This window comes from Trichosurus vulpecula, chromosome 6 (assembly GCF_011100635.1).
Source record: "Trichosurus vulpecula isolate mTriVul1 chromosome 6, mTriVul1.pri, whole genome shotgun sequence".
Lineage (NCBI taxonomy): Eukaryota > Metazoa > Chordata > Mammalia > Diprotodontia > Phalangeridae > Trichosurus > Trichosurus vulpecula.
Genome location: NC_050578.1, coordinates 244,098,787 through 244,118,441, shown reverse-complemented (window position 1 = coordinate 244,118,441; position 19,655 = coordinate 244,098,787). Strand labels below are relative to the sequence as shown.

The following is a 19,655-nucleotide window of genomic DNA, read 5'->3' as shown; positions in this document are numbered from 1 at the left end:
CTCTTCAAGAAAATTAGAGTTATCAAGGGAAACTCATGCAGATGATAAAAGTTTCATGCACAAAAATAGTAGAATTTAATGGAAGCAGAAGAGATTAAGAACAGGTGGTAAGGATACACCAAAGAACTATATAAGAAAGATTTTAACATCACTGATAGCCACGATGTAGTGGTTATTGATCTAGAGCTACATCCTAGAGAATGAAGTCAAGTGGGCCTTGGGAAGCATTACTAACAATTAGGCTAATGGAGGTGATGGAATTCCAGGTGAGCTATTTAAAACCCTAAAAGATGATGCTGTAAAAGTGCTTCACTCATATGCGAGCAAATTTGGAAAACACAACTGTGGCCACTGGATTGGAAAAGATCAGTGTATGTCCTGATCCTAAAGAGGAGCAATGTCAAGGAATGTTCAAATTACTGAACAATTATACTCATTTCACATGCCAGTAAGGTTATGTTTAAGATTTTGCAAGCTAGGGTTCAGCAATATGTGAACTGAGAATTACCGGAAGAGCAGGCTGATTTTTGGAGAGGCAGAGGATTTTGGATTATGGAGAAAGCAAGGTAGTTCCAGAAAAACATATACTGATTCATTGACTACATGAAAATCTTTGACTATGTGGATCACAACAAAATGTGGCAAGTCCTCAAAGACAGGTGACTAGCAGATCATCTTACTTGTCTCCTGAGTAAGCTGTATGCAGACCAAGAAACAACAGTTAGAATTGAACATGGAACAACTGATTGGTTTAAGATTGGAAAAGGAGTATAAGACTGTATATTGTCACCTTATTTATTTAACTTATGTGCAGAGTACATTATGCCAAATGCCAGGCCAGACAAATCAAAAGCTGGAATTAAGGTTGCCAGGAGAAATAGCAACAATCAACAACTGTGATGTTAGAGAAGACTTTTGAGAGTGTCTTGGACAGCAAGGAGATCAAATCAGTCAATACTTAAAGAAATTAATTCAGACTATTCACTGGAAGGTCAAATACTGAAGCTAAAGCTGAAATACTTTGGCTACATAATGAGAAGACAAGACTCATTGGAAAAGACAGTGATGCTGGGAAAAATTGAAGGCAAAAGGTAAAGTGGATGGCAAAGGATAAGATGGACAGATAGTGTCATCGAAACAATGAATGTGAGCTTGGACAGACTTTGAGAGATCGTGGAGGACAGAAGGGCCTGGTGCGCTGTGGTCCATGGGATAATGAAGAGTTGGATAGGACTGAATCACCGAACAACAACACCTCCCTAAGCAGCCCTTTTCTTTATTTGGATAGCTCTGATTGCTAGCATGCTTTTTTTTCCTTTATCAAATGTAAATTTGTCTGCCCAGGCAACTTCTACCCTTTGTTCTTGATCTGTCCTCTAGGGTCAAGTAGAAGTCTAATTCCTCTTCTACATGACAATCCTTCAGTTACTTGAAAACAGTGATCATGTTCTCCATGGGCCTTTTCTTCTTCAGGTTAAACATGCCCATTCCCTTCAGTGATCTGTATATGGCATGAACTTGAAGTTCTCAACCATGCCTATGGCTCTCCTCTGGATTTCTACAGCCTTTGAATGTCCCTTCTAATGAGCACTATACACATCAGAGGTGGTCATCTCCTGTCTCCTCAAAACTGTGCATCTCAGTCCAGCCCAAGATCATGTCGGCTTTCTTGACTGCTGTTACACTGTTGAATCTTGTTGAGTTTGTAGTCCACTAGAACTCCCAGATCTCTTTGAGACAAACAACTGTCAAACCATACCTCTCCCTGTCTTGTACTTGTGCAGTCAATTACTTGAACTCAATTATTAGACCCAAGATTTAGCCCTAATAAATTTCATCTTATTAACTTGGCCCATGTATCAAGCCAGCCAACATTTTGGGGAGATCTTGACTGTGGTATCCACTGTGTTGGCCCTCCCTCCTAGCTTTGAATCATCTGAAAACTTGATCAGCATCCCACCTGAGCCTTTATACAAGTTATTGATAAAAATTGTTAAATAGCATGGGGCTTTTCCACTGGAGAGCTCCTTCCCTGTTGATGCCAAACCATTAATGACTATTTGGGGCCCATTATTTTACCAATTTTAAATCTACCTAAGCATACTATAGTGTATTCCACATCTTTTCCTCAAGAATAGCATTAGAGACTTTATAAAATGCTTTTCTAAAATCTAGGTAAACTATTTCTACAGAATTCCTCTCATGTACTTTTTTAATAGCCCTGTTAAATAAGGAATGAAGGTGAGTCTGATATGATCTGTTCTTGAATAAGCCATGATATTTGTAATCATCACTTCCTTTTCAAGGTACTCACTAATCATCTCATTAATAATCTGTTCTAGGATGTTGCCAGGAACTGAATTCAGACTCTAGTTCTAACAACCTATTCTCTTCTCTTTTCTGGAGAGCAAAACACCATTTTCTCTCCTCTAGTCCTGCATTACTCTTCCCACTCTGCCTATTCTTTCAGATACCATTGACAGTGGCTCAGCAATCATATGTGCCAGTTCTTTCAGCACTTGATGATGTAACTCATAAGAGCCAGATGACTTGAAGTCATCAAAGAGGTACTTTTGTGCTATCATCCTACTTATCTTGGTACCACCTCCTTATTAGCTGTTTTTATTCCTTCTAGCCCAAAGACTCTTTTACAGAGAAAACTGAAGCAAAATGAGAATGGAGTAACTCTGCCTTTCTCCCTCTTCCTTGTTATCATTGTTCCATCTACCCCAAGCAGTTCTATCCCTTTTTTGATCCACCTCTCTTCCAGGAGCATGGATGTAAAAAGCACCCTTTTTTATTGTGCTTAATTTTCCTCATCAGCCTTAAGTCATTCTGTGCATTAGTATACTTTTAAAAAATTATATATATATATATATATATATATATATACATGTATATATATATACACACATATATACTTTTCAATCAGCAAGAAATTCTCTCTCTTTCTCTCTCTCCCCACCCCCACCCCAGAATGAAAAAAGAATCCCTTTTGCAAACATGTATAGTCAATACTCTCTGTTTCATTGAAGAACCATTCTCCCTCACCCCACCCCCTGAAGGGTTATACCCTGTCTTGCTGGATAAGTTGTAAACTTATATTCTTCTGGAATATCATATTCCAAGCTCTCATCTTCTTTATGGTGGTGGCTGCTGAATCATTTGTGATTCTGATTGTGGCTCATTGGTACTTGAATTCTTTCTTTCCTGCTGCTAGCAGTGTTTTTTCTTTGACCTGGAAGCTCTAGATCTTGGCTATGGGGCTATTTGGCTCCTGAGAATTTATGTTTTGGGGGTTTCTTTCAGGAAGTGAACAGTGGATTCTTTCCATTTCTATTTTACCCTCTGGTTCTAAGAGATCTAGACAATTTTCCTTTAAAATGTCTTGAAACAGGATGTTTAGGATCTTTCTTTGGTTATGGCATTCAGTCTAATGATTTTTAAGTTATTTTTCTTTGAACTGTTTTGTAGATTAGTTGTTTTTGCTATGAGATCCCTTATATTTTCTTCTACTTTTTTCAACTTTTTGATTTTGTTCTAATATTTCTTGCTGTCTCATGGAGTTATTAGATTCTATTTGGTCCATACTCATTTTCAAGGAGTTTGTTACTTGAGCCAGGCTTTGTACCTCTTGTGTCATTCCTCTCTTAATTCCTTTTCCAATAGCTCTTATTTTCCAATTTTTTTCAATTGTTCTCATTTCACTGATTAAATTTTTATTTAGCTCTTTTAAAGTTCTTTTTCTTTTCCAGGGATTCTAGTTGAATTTGTGTCTGAGCTATGTTTTATTTTGAAGCTTTGCTGGTAGATGTTTTAGAATCATTTTTTTCTGAGCTTGTATCTTGAGCATCCTTATTGCCACAATAGCTTTTTATGGTGAAATTTTTTTTGCTCATTTTTCCTGCCTACTTCCTGAGTTCAGACTTGATATTAGGGCCAGGCTCTGCCCCCTTCTGAAGGGAAGGTCTGGGCTGAGTGCCCAGGAACAGTTCAGACTGGGGACTTGCAAACTTCCAAAGCTCTTGACATGATTGGATTTAGGACAAAGTCTGACTGCTGCATCCCTCCTCCGCCCCCCACCCCTAGTCTGAACTCTACAAGCTCTTGACCTAATTTTGAGTCTGAGCAATAGTAGACTGCTGCTGGGCTCAGTCACTATTGGCCAGCTGGGAAACTCTGCTGGCTCAGAGTGACAGAATTGCAGGCTTCACTTTGGTATGGGATTCCTGTCTTGAGGGCTTCGGACTCGACTAGTAGCTAGAATTTAGACCCTACTCTGCTCCTGGCATCTGAGTCCAAAGCATCTGCTTGCTTCTAAACCTGTTTCTCAGTACACCACTTAGGGCCTAAGATTATTCCTTTCCCTGGAACATCACCCTCCTGAGCAGGCACCCTTCTCTATGTACCCTGGATTCATGACCTGAAACTGAGTAGTGAGTGACAAAGCTGCCAGTTGTCACCTCTTCTCACTGAAGTGCCTCAGTATGGATCTGTGGCCTCCTCAACAGTGAATTCCTGGCCAGACTCTGTAACCAGCATCTGCAGATCTCAGACCTTTTTTTCTGTCTTCCTATGCTGATCTGGGCTAGAAAAATGACTCACTGTGATTTTTTTCTTGGATTTCCCCATCATGATTCTATTTCATTTTTTAGATCTGTTTTGAAAAATTTGGGGGTGGGGAGGGAAGGGGCTCACTGCACCTCTTCCTGCTATACTGCCATCTTGGCTCTACCTCCCTGACACAGTTCTTCTTTTTAAAGTTGTTTTTCGTTTTCAACATTCACTTCTATAAGATTTTTGAGTTCTAAATTTTCTCCCCCTCCCTCTTCTCCCTCCTCCTCAAGATGGCATGCAATCTCATATAGGCTATACATGTACAGTTATATTAAACATTTCCACATTAGCCTGACACAATTCATAAAGCAGTATTCTATCCTTTCATATTCATTTTTAGTTATTTGTTCTTGAATCTATCTTCTTTCCATGTCCTTTTAAAATGAGAGTTAACTGGTAAGTTCAATATGCCTCCACATCCTTTTCAGACACCTTCCCTTTTTCCTCTTCATTGAAATTGTTTGTCTTTGTATCTTCTGAAATTCATTTTTGAGTCTTCCTGGACTAATTTTCTCTGCTGAACTTTAGGCTTTGAGAATCTATCTGTCCCATTACATAGGAATCCAAAGAAACAAATACATTTAATGTTTATTATTTATTTAAAATATTTATTATTAGTAGATTTTATTTTAGAGGTAGTTACTCAAAGAGTAGCCTTCTTAGTTTACTATGTTCAAATGTGATGCTAATGAGGCCAGTGTTGTAAGGTCTTTTTCTGTATGGACTATTCATCTTTGCTTAAAGGCAATTCTGTTTCTGTGGGCCAAGTTGCCCATCCTGTTGTTCTCCAGATATGTGCCATTAGTTAGAAAGAACACTGGGTAAGAAAGCATGAATAGTTCAGTCCCATATTCTTATAATCTTGAAAATTTCTTAGTCTTTTGGGTCATCAGTTTCTTTTTCTGAAAAATTAGGGTGTTGAACTCTGTTTTTGAATTTTCTCTCTTGTTCTAGATCTGCTATCCATGGTACTGTTACTTTGTTAAGAAAAAAAGCTTTACTGATTGTGCCATGCATAATACTGGTTTGCATTATTATTATTATTATTATTATTATTATTATTATTATTATTTTAAAACTAGCTTTATTGATACTTTGTGTTTTTGCATCGTATTGATTTCTGGATATCCTCCTCCTCCTTCCCTCAGAATCGAATTCTCCTTTGTAACAGACAGTTAATAACAAAACAGTTGGATAAAAAAGTGATAGGTGACCTTGTCTGACATTAGATGCAACATTCTCCCCTTGTAGTTCAATATATCTCTGCCTAGAGGAGTAAAGTGTGTTCCATTATCATTGCATAAAGGACAAAACTTAAAAAAATTAAAATGTGGTCCTGAGAGAGCAAATATATTCTTTTTGTGCACATCAATGATAGTCATTGCATAATGCCACTGTATCTTTTCATTTAACTGTAATTTTGCCCTAGATAAAATCTAGCCAAATAAGGATCTAAAAAGGGCAGAATTGTTGACAAGGGAATGTTTTGTACTGCCAGGTAGAATGTATTCTTTAATAATTAATTATGAAATAATACTACTTATTTAACACCATTTCAGGGGAGCAATGAAATAATCAGTTACCCAGGTTGCAGAATTGGGGTTATGGGATTGCTAATGTAATGTGCATGCATACTGAGCTTGAGGTGAAAGATTGTCTACAGTGGAACACTGCTTATAACTATATGCAGCTCTTTATGTATACTAGATGTCCAAAAGATGTGTCATCTTTTGGATCTCTCTCTCATACTTGAAGAGAGGGGCACACGTAGAATGAATAGCTGAGTCTATTCACTTAACTCTATCTTCCCTTCAAACTGTCATCCTATATCTTTCACTCACAACCAAATTCCTAGAAAAAAAATTATCTGTTCTCATTGTTTCCAATTCTTCACCTCTCCTTCACCCCTCATCCCTTTGTATTCTGGCTCATACAAATGATTCCTTAATTTTCAAATCTGGTAGTTTTTTCTTGGTAGCTTTTTTGACTTTTCTGTAGCATTTTACTCTTGACCAATCACTTCTCCTTGAAATTCTCCTCTCTCTGTATTTTGTGACACTGCTTTGTCTTGGTCTGACTCCTCCTTCTGACTCCTCCTTCTTAGTCTCCTTTGCTGAATCCGTGATACCCCCTAACTGTGGGTGTTCCTCAGGGCTCTGTCATGGTCCCCTCTTCATACACATTCTTTCTTGGTGACTTTACCACCTCCCCATGGGTTTATTGTATCTATGAATAAGACTCCCAGATCTACATATCCAGCCCCAGTCTTTCTCCTGAGCACTACTAATCTGATATCAGTATCTTTCTATTTAAAGCTATTTCTCCCTGGAAGTTCCATAGCCACCTCAAACTCCAGTTGTCCAAAACAAAACTCATTATCTTTTCCCCAAAACTTAATCTTTCTTCTGAACTTCCCTCTGTCAAAGACATCTTTCTCTTTCAATCACACAGGTTCACAACTTCAGAGTCGTCTTTGAGTCATTACTCTTTCTCCTTCCAACATATATAATCCATTGCCACGTGTGGTCAATTGTGTCTCCATACCATCCTTCACATTTGTTTCCTCTCTATTTGTGAAGCTATCACCCTAGTTCAGGGCTTCTTCACCACTTAGCTGGACTATCTGTGGAGCCTTCCTTAATTGATCCTCTCTCCTCTCTAATCTATTTTGCAAAGAACTGCTAAAGTTATTTTTCCTAAAGTAATGGTCTGACCATGCTTGCTTCTGTGCTTAAGATAATCTAGGTTCCCTATAATGCTACAGTTAAATATAAATAGCTCTGTTTGGCATTTAAAGCCCTCTATGACCTGGTTTCAAATTAGCTTTCTAGCCTTATTTACATTACTTCTCTTTATATACTCTTTGGTCCAGCTACACTGGCTTTCTTGCTGTTCTTCACACATGATAATTATACCTTCCATCTTTCTTCTCTACGCCTTTGCACAGACTTTCTATCCCATGTCTGGAATGCATTCTTTCTTCTGACTTTTTGAATCCCTTTGTTTCCTACAAAGCTCAATTTAAGCACTACTTCCTATACAAGAACTTTCTCTTATCTCACCTTCTTTCCCAGCAAATTACCTCATAGCTATTTTGTACCTATTTTATGTATAGGTATATATGTACATGTTCTCTCTTGCATTAGAATGTTAACTTTTTGAGTACAGAGACTGTTTTATTTTGTCTTTGTATCCTCAGTGCCTAGCACAGAGCCTGGTCTATTGTAAGTGCTTAAATGTTTGTTGATTGATTGCTAGTATGTCCTAGACTTCATAAGCCTTATCCCCAACAAGTTACCCGAGAGAGAATGTTATGTATGAATCATAGGAGGAAAATCTTTATTTTCACCCAAGTTGTAGACTATAAAAGATTTTCTTACTATATTTAATAAGAATGCACATAAAAAAGATGCCCCTTTTAATTCTAAAAACAGCTGATTTTGGACCTCCAATTTAAATTTCAAGAATCTAACATTATGTAATACTTTGAAAAGGTAATTCATTTGACTAAATAGAAGATTAAAATGCAAATGACAACCAAGAGTTCATTCATCAACACACATAGGTATATTTGCAGTGATTTATACTGTTTTCAGTTCCGCATCTTATATTTTTTAATGTTTGTTTTCTTGAATTGATCAAATAACTTATCTTTTAATTTTGTACATATTATTAAGGCTTTATTTATGTAGCCCTACTTTCAGAAATGGAATTTTTTCCATTTTGGCTTTGCTTCATGATGACATGATAATGCCTCAGATATTGTTTATTTCATGTGATCACTTTCAGTAAAATGAATTTCTATATTAGAATACACATTTTCTGCATAGAGTAGGATAAGTATTTCATTTTAGATAAATAGGATATTATATTTCTAAAATATAGCTTGATTTCTTGCTTAGAGATGAGAAACCAGGCTCATATAAACTTTAGAGACATATTCTTGGCATATTTACAGAAGCATGTGGTGAATGTCTCTCCCCAGGTATGAGTGGAATGGCATTATGATCAAAATCACTGTATTCTTTTTCCCAGGCTTTGTAGCTCTGAGTCCAAGACAAGGGCAACTATAGTCCCTACTGGGCATACTATAGGATATAAAATGATCTAGTAATGGCCCCTGACATTTGGATACTTTTCAATCCTTTTTCAAGTAAAGTATTGGAGCCAATGACTACACATTATCAGCTATGGGAGAGTGCCAGATTGAAAGGAGAGTATATATAGTCTATAAAGTAGAATGGCTTTCTTTTCTTTTCATGGCTCCTCCAGAGGACATATAGCTGGAAGGTTGATAATCAGGACATATTTTTTAAAAGTTGAAATGTCATGCTTTATTTTATTTTAGCCCTTAAATTTTTCAGAAGTAATTTATTTTCTAAGGGTAATGTTAAAAATTAATTATTTGGAACATCAATTGACAGCATTAATATTATTCATATTACTTATTTCTAATATATATTCATTAATTTCCCCAAAGATAATCTTCATTTTTCTTTTATGCTGTACTATGATTTTCTCCAGAACATTTAAACTGTTGGTCTGTGATAAGATGGAATTCCAGTTTTGTGGAGAAAAGTTAAACAGACCAAACTTAGTTGTTAGATAAAACTAGGTATTGCAGTTCTGAATGCTTGGTTCACCATTATGGCATCATGAAGAATTCTTGATACTATCTGTGAACAGCATTCATAACCCCTGCTATTTGTCTGAGTAAACGTCAGAGCGCTCAAGGAGAGAGCGATATTAAACAGACTACCCCATTCCAGAAAGGGAGGGGTGGGGGAGAAAAGGGCACAATATTTATGACTCCAGGAACTATAAGTTGTAATTTAATGAGATCAAAGCATGTGCTGTTTATTTGCTGCACTAGCAGCTTTGAATAAAATAGTTAGAAAACAGACAATGTATTAAAGTACAGGATATTTAAAAGACTATGAGGTTATAAAATCAAAGGCATATTTTAAGTGGAAAATCATGCTGTGGATGTCTCTAATATTAATTTAGTGCTCCCTTGAGATTAAGTAATTAATATGTTAGAAGAAAAGAAAGGCTCAGAAATTTATTGTCAATACTTGTTTCTGCCTGCTATCTTCCTTCCAGTTTTACATTTCTCTTTTCTCTTGCTGTTTACAGTATAGGTTGGTATATTTTTAAGGCATTTTTTTCTTGTGTGGCATTGCACCAACTATAACTCAACTGCTCATGTTCATTCATTGAAAGAGGTGAGGAGATGATGGGTGGTGAGAAGAATGCAAAAAGACAGTATTTATATAGAAGCTTTTAGTATGTTGAAACCTTGAAAAAATAACATAGTACCTCTTAAAAATCAACTCTATATTTGACTTAGGTTAAATATCTCAGAATATTGGAGGTCAGCGTGCAAGTTCAGAGCTTCATCAGATTTCTAGATTTTCATATCTACTTTTATTGCCTTACATAAGTTAGGCTTGGAAGTTAGCTTAAAGGCAGTGATCTGTTGCAATTTTTTGGGAAAGCTCTTTTCATCAAAGTCCCACTCATAAGCTCTTACTCCAATGCTGTTTCTGCTATATAGTAATTTACATGAAATTTTGGGGAAATCACTTGCCTTTCATGTAAAGTAGATAGTCTTGCATCTCTTGAGTATTTTAAGAAAAGCCACAAATAAGGCTACCATTATAAATATTTGTCATTATTTTTTATTTTTTTACTCAGACATAGTATGAGCATTACAAAAGTACATTTTATCATCTTTTGTTGTGATATCTGACAGGTATCAAGAAAGTTCTACCTTCTGAATTAATGTAGAATGAATCTCCATATCCTTAACAAGTTTAACTGTTTCCTGAAATCACTGATTTACTTTGATGTCCCTTTATTCTCTCTAGGCCTTTTAGTTTTCTTCCCAAAGCAAAATACTTATTTTCTCTGTGTATGTGCTTGGGATATTTATCCTTTGTGGAAACAGTGGTCAAGTCCTAGAATTCTATAATCTCAATGAAGTCTACAGCCACTTAAAAAGAGAACAGACTGACATCCTCTTTTCAGTCTTCATCTTTCTAGACTTCTCTGCTTTACTGAATCTGTTGATCACTTCCTCCTCCTGGATACTCTCCTCTGGGTTTTTGGCATTGTAATCTCTTGATTCTCTTTCTATCTGTATGACCAATCCTTCTTGGTCTCCTTTGATGTATCCATATTGCTCTGTTCTGGGTCTTCTTCTCTTTTCTTCCTACATGCTGTCACTTGGTGATCTCATAAGTTCTCGTGGGTACCATGATTATTTCTATGCCAATGATTCTCAGATCTAGATATTGAGTTGTAGTCTCTCTCTTAACCTCTAGTTCTACATTACCAACTATCTTTGAACATTTTGAATGAGATGTCTGAGAGGAATCCCACATTCAGAACCTCCAGAACTGAATTTACTGCCTTTGCTCCTAAATATACCTGTCTTCTGAACTTGTGTATTTCCATCAAGGGCACTAATCAGCTTCCTGGTCACTCAGGTTCACATCGTTGATGTCATCCTTGATCTCCATTCTCACCCATATAGAAAATCAGTTGCCAAATCTTTCTTTTTCTCCCTCCACAACGTCTCTAACATGCATCCCTTTTTCTCTATTTATATAGCCATCATTCTAGTTTTATTACCATTTGCCTAGACTATTGTAATAACTTGCTAACTGGTCTCCCAGCCTCAAGTCTTTCTCTATTGCAGTTTATCTTCCACACAACTGACAAAGTGGTTTTCCTAAAGTTTAGGAATGATCATGTCACCCTCCCTCCCCTCACTTAGTAAATTGAAGTGGCTCATTATACCTAGGTCAAAATAAAAATTCCTTTATTTGGCATTTAAAGGTTCCCATAGCCTGGCCCCATCCTGTTTTTCCAATTTTCTTCCCTCCATGTACCATATGATTCAGCCATTCTTTGACCATTTATCAACAGGGGCTCTTATTCTTATAAATTTGAAACAATTCTTTATATATCCTGGAAATGAGAACTTCATCAAAGAAACTTGTTGCAACTCCCTCCCCCCAGGTAACTGTTTCCTTTTTAATTTTTATCAGCATTGGTTTTGTTTATACAAAAAACTTCAATTTAACATAATCAAAATTGTCCATATAATCTTATGTGATGGTTTTTTTTTATTTGTCGTTTGGTCATGAACTCTTCCTCTGTCTGTCAATATGAAAGGAAATTTCTTCCTTGTTCTTCTAACTTGTTTATGATGTGATCTTTTATATTTAAAACATATATCCATTTGGAACTAATTCTGATCTGTGGTGGTAAGTACTGGTCTAAACACTGTTACTGAGTTCTTTTGCTTCTGTATGTCATATACCTAAACTGTTCCACTTGATCTACCTTTCTATTGTTTACCCAGTACCAAATCATTTTGATGATTACTGCTTTGTCCTATAGTATGAGATCTGATACTACTAGGTCCTTTTCCTTCTAACTTTTTTTTAATTATTTCCCTCGAGATGCTTGGCCTTTTGTTCTTCCAGCTGAATTTTGTTAAAAAAAATTTTTGTTAAAAAATTTTGCTTTATGAATCAATACTTTGATAGTTTCATTGGAATGGCATTGAATAAATAGTTTAGGTAGTTTTGTCATTTTTATTATATTGGCTCTGCTTATTCATGTGCAATTTATATTCTTTCAGATTTGTCTTTATTTTTGTAAAGAATGTTTTATGATTGTCTTCATAGAGTTTCTGTATGTATCTTGGTAGCTAGACTCTCAAGCCTTTCATACATTCTGTAGTTATTTTAAATGGATTTCTCTTTCCAGTTCTTCCTAGTAGGTTTTGTTGGTAACATATATAAATGCTGATAATTTATGTGCATTTACTTTATATCCTGCAACTCTGAAGTTGTTAATTGTTTCAATTAGTTTTTTAGTTGACTCTAGGGTTTCTTACGTAAACTATCATATCATCTGCAAAAACTAATAGCTTTATTTTCCCTTTGCCTGTGTTTATTCCTTTAATTTCTTTTTCTTGTCTCACAGTATTTGGCATTTCCAGTACTATATCAGATAGTGGTGATGATAATAGGCTTTCTTGCTTTACCCTTGATCCTCTAGAAAAGGTTTCTAGTTTATTTGCATGACATATAATGCTAGCTCTTTGCATTAGGTGCTTGCCCTATTTCAAAAAAGGTCCTTTTATTCCTATGTTTTTCTAAGGCTGTTTTTTAAACATTCACAGGTATGATATTTTGTCAGAAGCGTTTAATGTATCAATCAATACAATTGTATGATTTCATTGCTCTTATAATTAACATGTTAATTTTCCTTATATTTAGCCAATCTTGTATTTATGGCATAAATCCAATTTGATTTTAGTGGATTTTTTTGTGTGTGCTGTGTTGCTGTAGCTTCTTTGCTAATATCTTATTTAAATTTTTTGCATCTAACTTTGTTAATAATATTGGCCTATGGTTTTCTTTTTCCATTTTGACTCTCCCTGGTTTAAGTACTAATACTATATTTGTGTCGTAGAAAGAATTTGGTAAGATCCTTTCTTTTCCTATTTTTCAAATACTTTGTGTAATATTGGAATTATTTATTCCTTCAATTTTTGGCAGATGTACTTATAAATCTGTTTGGTTCCAGGGTTTTTTTGACTTGGGAGGTTATTTGTGGCTTGTTCAATTTCTTTTCCTGAGATTGAATTATTTAAATTATGATCAAAATCACTGTATTCTTTTTCCCAGGCTTTGTAGCTCTGAGTCCAAGACAAGGGCAACTATAGTCCCTACTGGGCATACTATAGGATATAAAATGATCTAGTAATGGCCCCTGACATTTGGATACTTTTCAATCCTTTTTCAAGTAAAGTATTGGAGCCAATGACTACACATTATCAGCTATGGGAGAGTGCCAGATTGAAAGGAGAGTATATATAGTCTATAAAGTAGAATGGCTTTCTTTTCTTTTCATGGCTCCTCCAGAGGACATATAGCTGGAAGGTTGATAATCAGGACATATTTTTTAAAAGTTGAAATGTCATGCTTTATTTTATTTTAGCCCTTAAATTTTTCAGAAGTAATTTATTTTCTAAGGGTAATGTTAAAAATTAATTATTTGGAACATCAATTGACAGCATTAATATTATTCATATTACTGCCACCCACCTTCACTAAGAAGGCAAGCAATTCAATATAGGCCACCTGTGTATCATTATGCAAAACCCTTCCACAATACCCATGTTGTGAAAGACTAACTATATTTTGCTCCTTTTTATCCTATCTCCCTTTATCCAGTTTTCTCCCTTGACCCTGTCCCTTTTCAAAAGTGTTTGCTTTTGATTACCTCCTCCCCCCATCTGCCCTCCCTTCTATAGTCCCCCCTTTTTTATCTCCTTCCTCCTTCTTTCCTGTGGGGTAAGATACCCAATTGAGTGTGTATGTTATTCCCTTCTCTGGTCAAATCCAATGAGAGCAAGATTCACTCATTCCCCCTCACCTGCCCCCTCTTCCCTCCCAACAGAACTGCTTTTTCTTGCCACTTTTATGCGAGATAATTTATCCCATTCTATCTCTCCCTTTCTTCCTCTTTCAATATATTCCTCTCTCATCCCTTAGTTTGATTTTGTTTTTTTTAGATATCATCTCTTAATATTTAACCCGCCCTGTGCCCTCTGTCTATGTATATGTAGATAGATAGATAGATAGATATAGATATAGATATAGATATAGATATAGATATAGATATAGATATAGATATATTCCCTTCAACTACCCTAATATTGAGGTCTCATGAATTATATACATCATCTTTCCATGTAGGAATGTAAACAAAACAGCTCAACTTTAGTAAGTCTCTTATGCTTTCTCTTTCTTGATTACCTTTTCATGCTTCTCTTGATTCTTGTGTTTGACAGTCAAATTTTCTATTCAGCTCTGATCTTTTCACTGAGGAAGCTTGAAAGTCCTCTATTTTATTGAAAGTCCATATTTTGCCTTGGAGCATAATACTCAGTTTTGCTGGGTAGGTGATTCTTCGTTTTAATCCTAGCTCCATTGACCTCCAGAATATCATATTCCAAGCCCTTCGATCCCTCAGTGTAGAAGCTGCTAGATCTTGTGTTATTCTGATTGTGTTTCTACAATACTCAAATTGTTTCTTTCTGGATGCTTGCAGCAGTATTTTCTCCTTGATCTGGGAGCTCTGGAATTTGGTGACAATATTCCTGGAGTTTTCTTTTTGGGATCTTTTTCAGGAGGTGATCGGTGGATTCTTTCAATTTCTATTTTACCCTCTGACTCTAGAATATCAGGGCAGTTCTCCTTGATAATTTCTTGAAAGATGATGTCTAGGCTCTTTTTTTGATCATGACTTTCAGGTAGTTCAAAAATTTTTTAAATATCTCTCCTGGATCTATTTTCCAGGTCAGTGGTTTTTCCAATGAGATATTTCACATTGTCTTCCATTTTTTCATTCCTTTTTTTCTGTGTTATAATATCTTGATTTCTCATAAAGTCACTAGCTTCCACTTGCTCCAATCTAATTTTTAAGGTAGTATTTTCTTCAGTGGTCTTTTGGCCCTCCTTTTCCATTTGGCTAATTCTGCCTTTCAGGGCATTCTTCTCCTCATTTGCTTTGTGGAGCTCTTTTGCCGTTTGAGTTAGTCTATTTTTTAAGGTATTATTTTCTTCAGTATTTTTTGGGTCTCCTTTAGCAAGTTGTTGACTTGTTTTTCATGGTTTTCTCACAGCACTCTCATTTCTCTTCCCAATTTTTCCTCTACTTCTCTAACTTGCTTTTCCAAATCCTTTTTAGCTCTTCCATGCCCTGAGACCAGTTCATGTTTTTCTTGGAGGCTTTTGATGTAGGCTCTTTGACTTTGTCGACTTCTTCTGGCTGTATGTTTTGGTCTTCTTTGTCACCAAAGAAAGATTCCAAAGTCTGAGTCTGAATCTGAGTGCGTTTTCGCTGCCTGGCCAAGTTCCCAGCCAACTACTTGACCCTCGAGTTTTTCATTGGGGTATGACTGCTTGTAGAGTAGAGAGTACTTTGTCCCAAGCTTGAGGGGTTGCGCTTTTGTTTTCAGAACTATTTCTACACAGCAAGCTCTGCCACACCAGTGCTCCTCTTCCCCCAAGAACTGCCAACCCAGACCTCGACTCAGATCTTAAGCAGGCTCTGCATTCCTGCTCTGATCTGCTACTTAATTCCTCCCACCAGGTGGGCCTGGGGCCAGAAGCAACTGCAGCTGTAGTTGCTCAGAGCTGTACCACCTCCACTGCCCCTGGGGTGGTGGCCGAACCACAAACTCCTTTCATTCTGTCCCCGCAGTTTTCCCCACTAACCTTCTCTGTTGTCTTTGGTGTTTGTGGGTTGAGAAGTCTGGTAACTGCCACAGCTCACTGATTCAGGGCGGTAGGGCCTGTTCCGCCCAGCTCCCAGTCTGGTTGGTCCGGGCGCAGCCCATGCTGGGCTCTGCTCTGCTCCACTCCCAGCAGGGTGCAACAGACTTTACCCAGTGACCATCCAGGCTGTCCTAGGCTGGAGCCCTGCTTCCCTCTGCTATTTTGTGGGTTCTGCAGTTCTAGAATTTGTTCAGAGCCATTTTTATAGGTTTTTGGTGGGACCTGGGGGGAACTGCCATCTTGTATCAGCTCTCTGAAAACTTTTGGAGAGAATATTATAGCCATGTGTGTTCCTGATCTTTATTTTCTAGCCCTCTGACACTTTGTTCTCCTATTATTTAGTGTCATGTTCTTGAATGATCATGAAGCATCTCAGGCCTGGGAGCTTCAAACTTTTAGAAGGCCCTAAATGATCTGACCTAGGATATAGTCTTTCATTGGCTTGGATGTCCTAAGCTCTAGTCTAGACCCTAGTTTAAGTCTAGCCCATACAGCTGTAGACTTGCCCCTGGATTAGAGTTCCAGTAGACAGTTGCTGGCCTCCATCATTGTTAGCTAGCTAGAAGTCTCTGTAGGCTCAGAAGAACAGAGTTGCTGGTTAACTTGTTCTAAGCCTGGAAGAGTGAATTTGGGTATCTTCTCTGAGGTCAAAGTGACACAGCTCCAGGCCTGCCTCTGTTCCACAGGTCCTTTCTTTATCACCATCCTGTGGGCTGAATTCATGATCTCTGGCTGGAGAAAAATGGTCCCTCGTATGTTATCTTTAGATTTCCTGATCACAGTTTATTCTGGCACTCTTCTTAGATCTTTGTTGGAATGTTTTGCATGAATGCACATATATAACCTGTGTCAAATTGCTTACTGCTTCAGGGAGGGGGGAAGGGAAGGAGTGAGAATTTAGAACTCAAAATTTTTAAAAAGTGAATGTTAAAAGTTGTCTTTATATGTAATTGGGAAAAATATTGTTTAAAAAAAGATCTCTGTTGGAGTAGCTGTGAGGAGAGCTAGGCTTTACTGCTTCTTCCCACTCTCCCTTTTTGTAGGTAATTGCACTACTAGGATATTGCTTTATTTTTCTTATCTCTTTTAAGAGAATAAGAAAAATACGCATACGCACTCCAAAAGTATGTTGATTTAACTTCCTAAGTATGCAGCATGAGTTAGTAACATTTTGCTTTGAATTTGTCTTGCACTTCTTAAAAGATTCTGTTGCCATTTTGGGCCAGTAAAATTCGTTTCATACTAATCCATGTTTTCTCTTTACTCAGGTTTCAGAAATCATCATGTGTCTTTGTACTTATATCCTCAGGGCTTAGCACAGTGCCTAGCCCATAGTAGATACTTAATAAGTACCTTTTCCCTCAGATGGCACCCTACTGTTGAGAAAATGGCAGAGGTTTAAGCTATGCGACAATTATATCATATCATTATGTGATGCTGAATGTTACTTATTGGTGCTACCAACATGTTGCCCTACTGCATGCTAAACTTGCCTATCTCTGAAAGACACCTTTCAAGTTAGCATTGGTGAAAAAATTCTTATCAATGTATTACTATCTGCTCTTTTTAAAAATGATTTGTATACCTATAATCTTTTTTTCAGTGATAACCTACTTCAAAACTAAGAACATTTTTGCACGAGATTATGAATCATATTGTTAATAAGTCCTGTGCTGGCAAATGCACTAAGTTTCTCGTAATTATCACTCTTTTGGTGTAAGACTCTTACCATGCTACACAGTAATAGCAATATTGTAAAGATAATCAACTGTGAAAGATTTAGCTACTTTGATCAATACCATGATCTACTACAGTTCCAAAGGACTCATGATGTAAAATACTATCCACCTCTAGTAGAGAACTGATAGACTCAGATTGCAGATTGGAGCATATTTTTCCCCTTTATTTTTCCTTGCTCCCCCTCAGAACATAACTAATACAGAAATGTTTTGCATAACTTCATATGTGTGATGGGTATCACATTTCTTGCATTTTCAGTTGGTAAAGGGAGAGTGGAAGGAAGAAGTAATAAATAAAATTAAAACAAATGTAAATTATAATTTGAAAAGACTTTTCCCATGCCTTCCAGGCTAACAATGTGGAACAGAAAAGGTTTGCCTCAGTCTGCCTAAGCCAACACTGATGCATGAGGGGGCCAGTTGATTAAGTCCTTAAAAACCTGTTCACACTTTTTGTTTCAGAAATATCCAAAAAGTATCAAGGATTGGGTCAAATTGACCTTTCTTACCTGTCTATTTTTGGTTCTTCTCAAACTCCATTCATGGTTGACCTAGTGATGATAGCATAGTTCCTTAAAAACTGTTGATAATAGCCACTAAATCCCAGAAAATTCCTTAGTTATTTTAGGTTATATGTATTGGCCTGCGGTGAGTACTTCTATCTTCTCTGGGTTAGTCAGTCACCATGCATTTATTAAGTGCTTATTATGTGCCTTATGTTGTGCAAAGTGCTGGTGATACAAAGAATGACAAAACAGTCCCTGCCTTTAAGGAGCTCACATTCTAATGGAACAGACAATATACAAAAAAAAATTGCATACAGATTACCTCCAGTGTAAATGAAAGGCAACATCAGAAGGAGGGCATCTGGAAGGGCCTCCTGCAGAAAGTAGGATTTGAGGTGACTATTAAAGGAAGCTGGGAGAGAGAGCATTCTAGGCATGAAGCACAGCCAGGGCAAAGGCCTGAAATTAAGAGGTAGAGTGTTGGGTGTGAGGAACACCAAGATGTCCAGTGCTCCTGGATCGTAGTGTATAGAGAGGGGACGAAAGATAAGAAGACTGGAGATGCAGGAGTGGGTCAAGTTTTGAAAAACTGTAAACGCCAAACAGAATTTGAGGGTCCATAATCATTCCTTCATGAGACAGGGTATGTCCCACATTCTTTGCAGAGGCCTTTTAAAACTGGCAGTGGTCAATTAACAGCTTCAGCTGAATTTCTTCCAGCTGATCTAACACTCTCATTAATCTTTTCACATGCTTTTCTCCTGTCATCTTGAAAATGATGAAATCATCCAGGAATTAAAGTTCAAGGATGATTGATTTGCCCAAGGTCACATAGCTGGCAAGTGGTGAGGACTTCATCCCAGGTTTTCTGACTCCAGTATATACACAAGTAATTGTATGGATTGGAGCAAGGAGAAAAATAGAGAGACTCAGGAAATTATTGCAGGGGTCCAGGTGAGAAGGGATAAGGGCCTGAAGAAGAGCAGTGGTAAGAATGGAAAAGGAGGGGATTGGGCAATAGATATTTTAGAGGTAAAATTAGTAATACTCTCACTAGGGAGAGAAAGGAGTCAAATATGTCACATTCATTTGGGTTTGACTAAATCATCTTTGGAGATTTGGGAGAGAGCTTAAGTGAATCCCTGTTTTCCAGCTGCCATCTTGGCTCCGCCCCCTTAGACTAAATCATCTTTAAAGTTCTGATCTTTAAAGCGCTCTTACTCTTGTTCAAATCCAACCCTAGACACTTACTAGTTATATGACCTTGAGCAAGTTATTTAATCTCTGTTTGTCTTAGTTTCTTCAACTATAAAATAATATCCACCCCCAAGGTTGTTGTGAGGATCAAATGAAATAATGCTTGTAAAGTGCTTAGCACAGTGCTTGGCACATAATAGGCACTATATAAATGCTAGATATTATTATTA

General features: G+C 37.0%; 1 protein-coding gene across 1 annotated transcript in view; it reads left to right on the top strand.

Annotated features, from left to right (window-relative positions):
• Nucleotides 1–19,655, top strand: part of CCDC73 (coiled-coil domain containing 73) — a 126,736-nt gene that overhangs the window by 66,690 nt on the left and 40,391 nt on the right. The window lies entirely within an intron of this gene.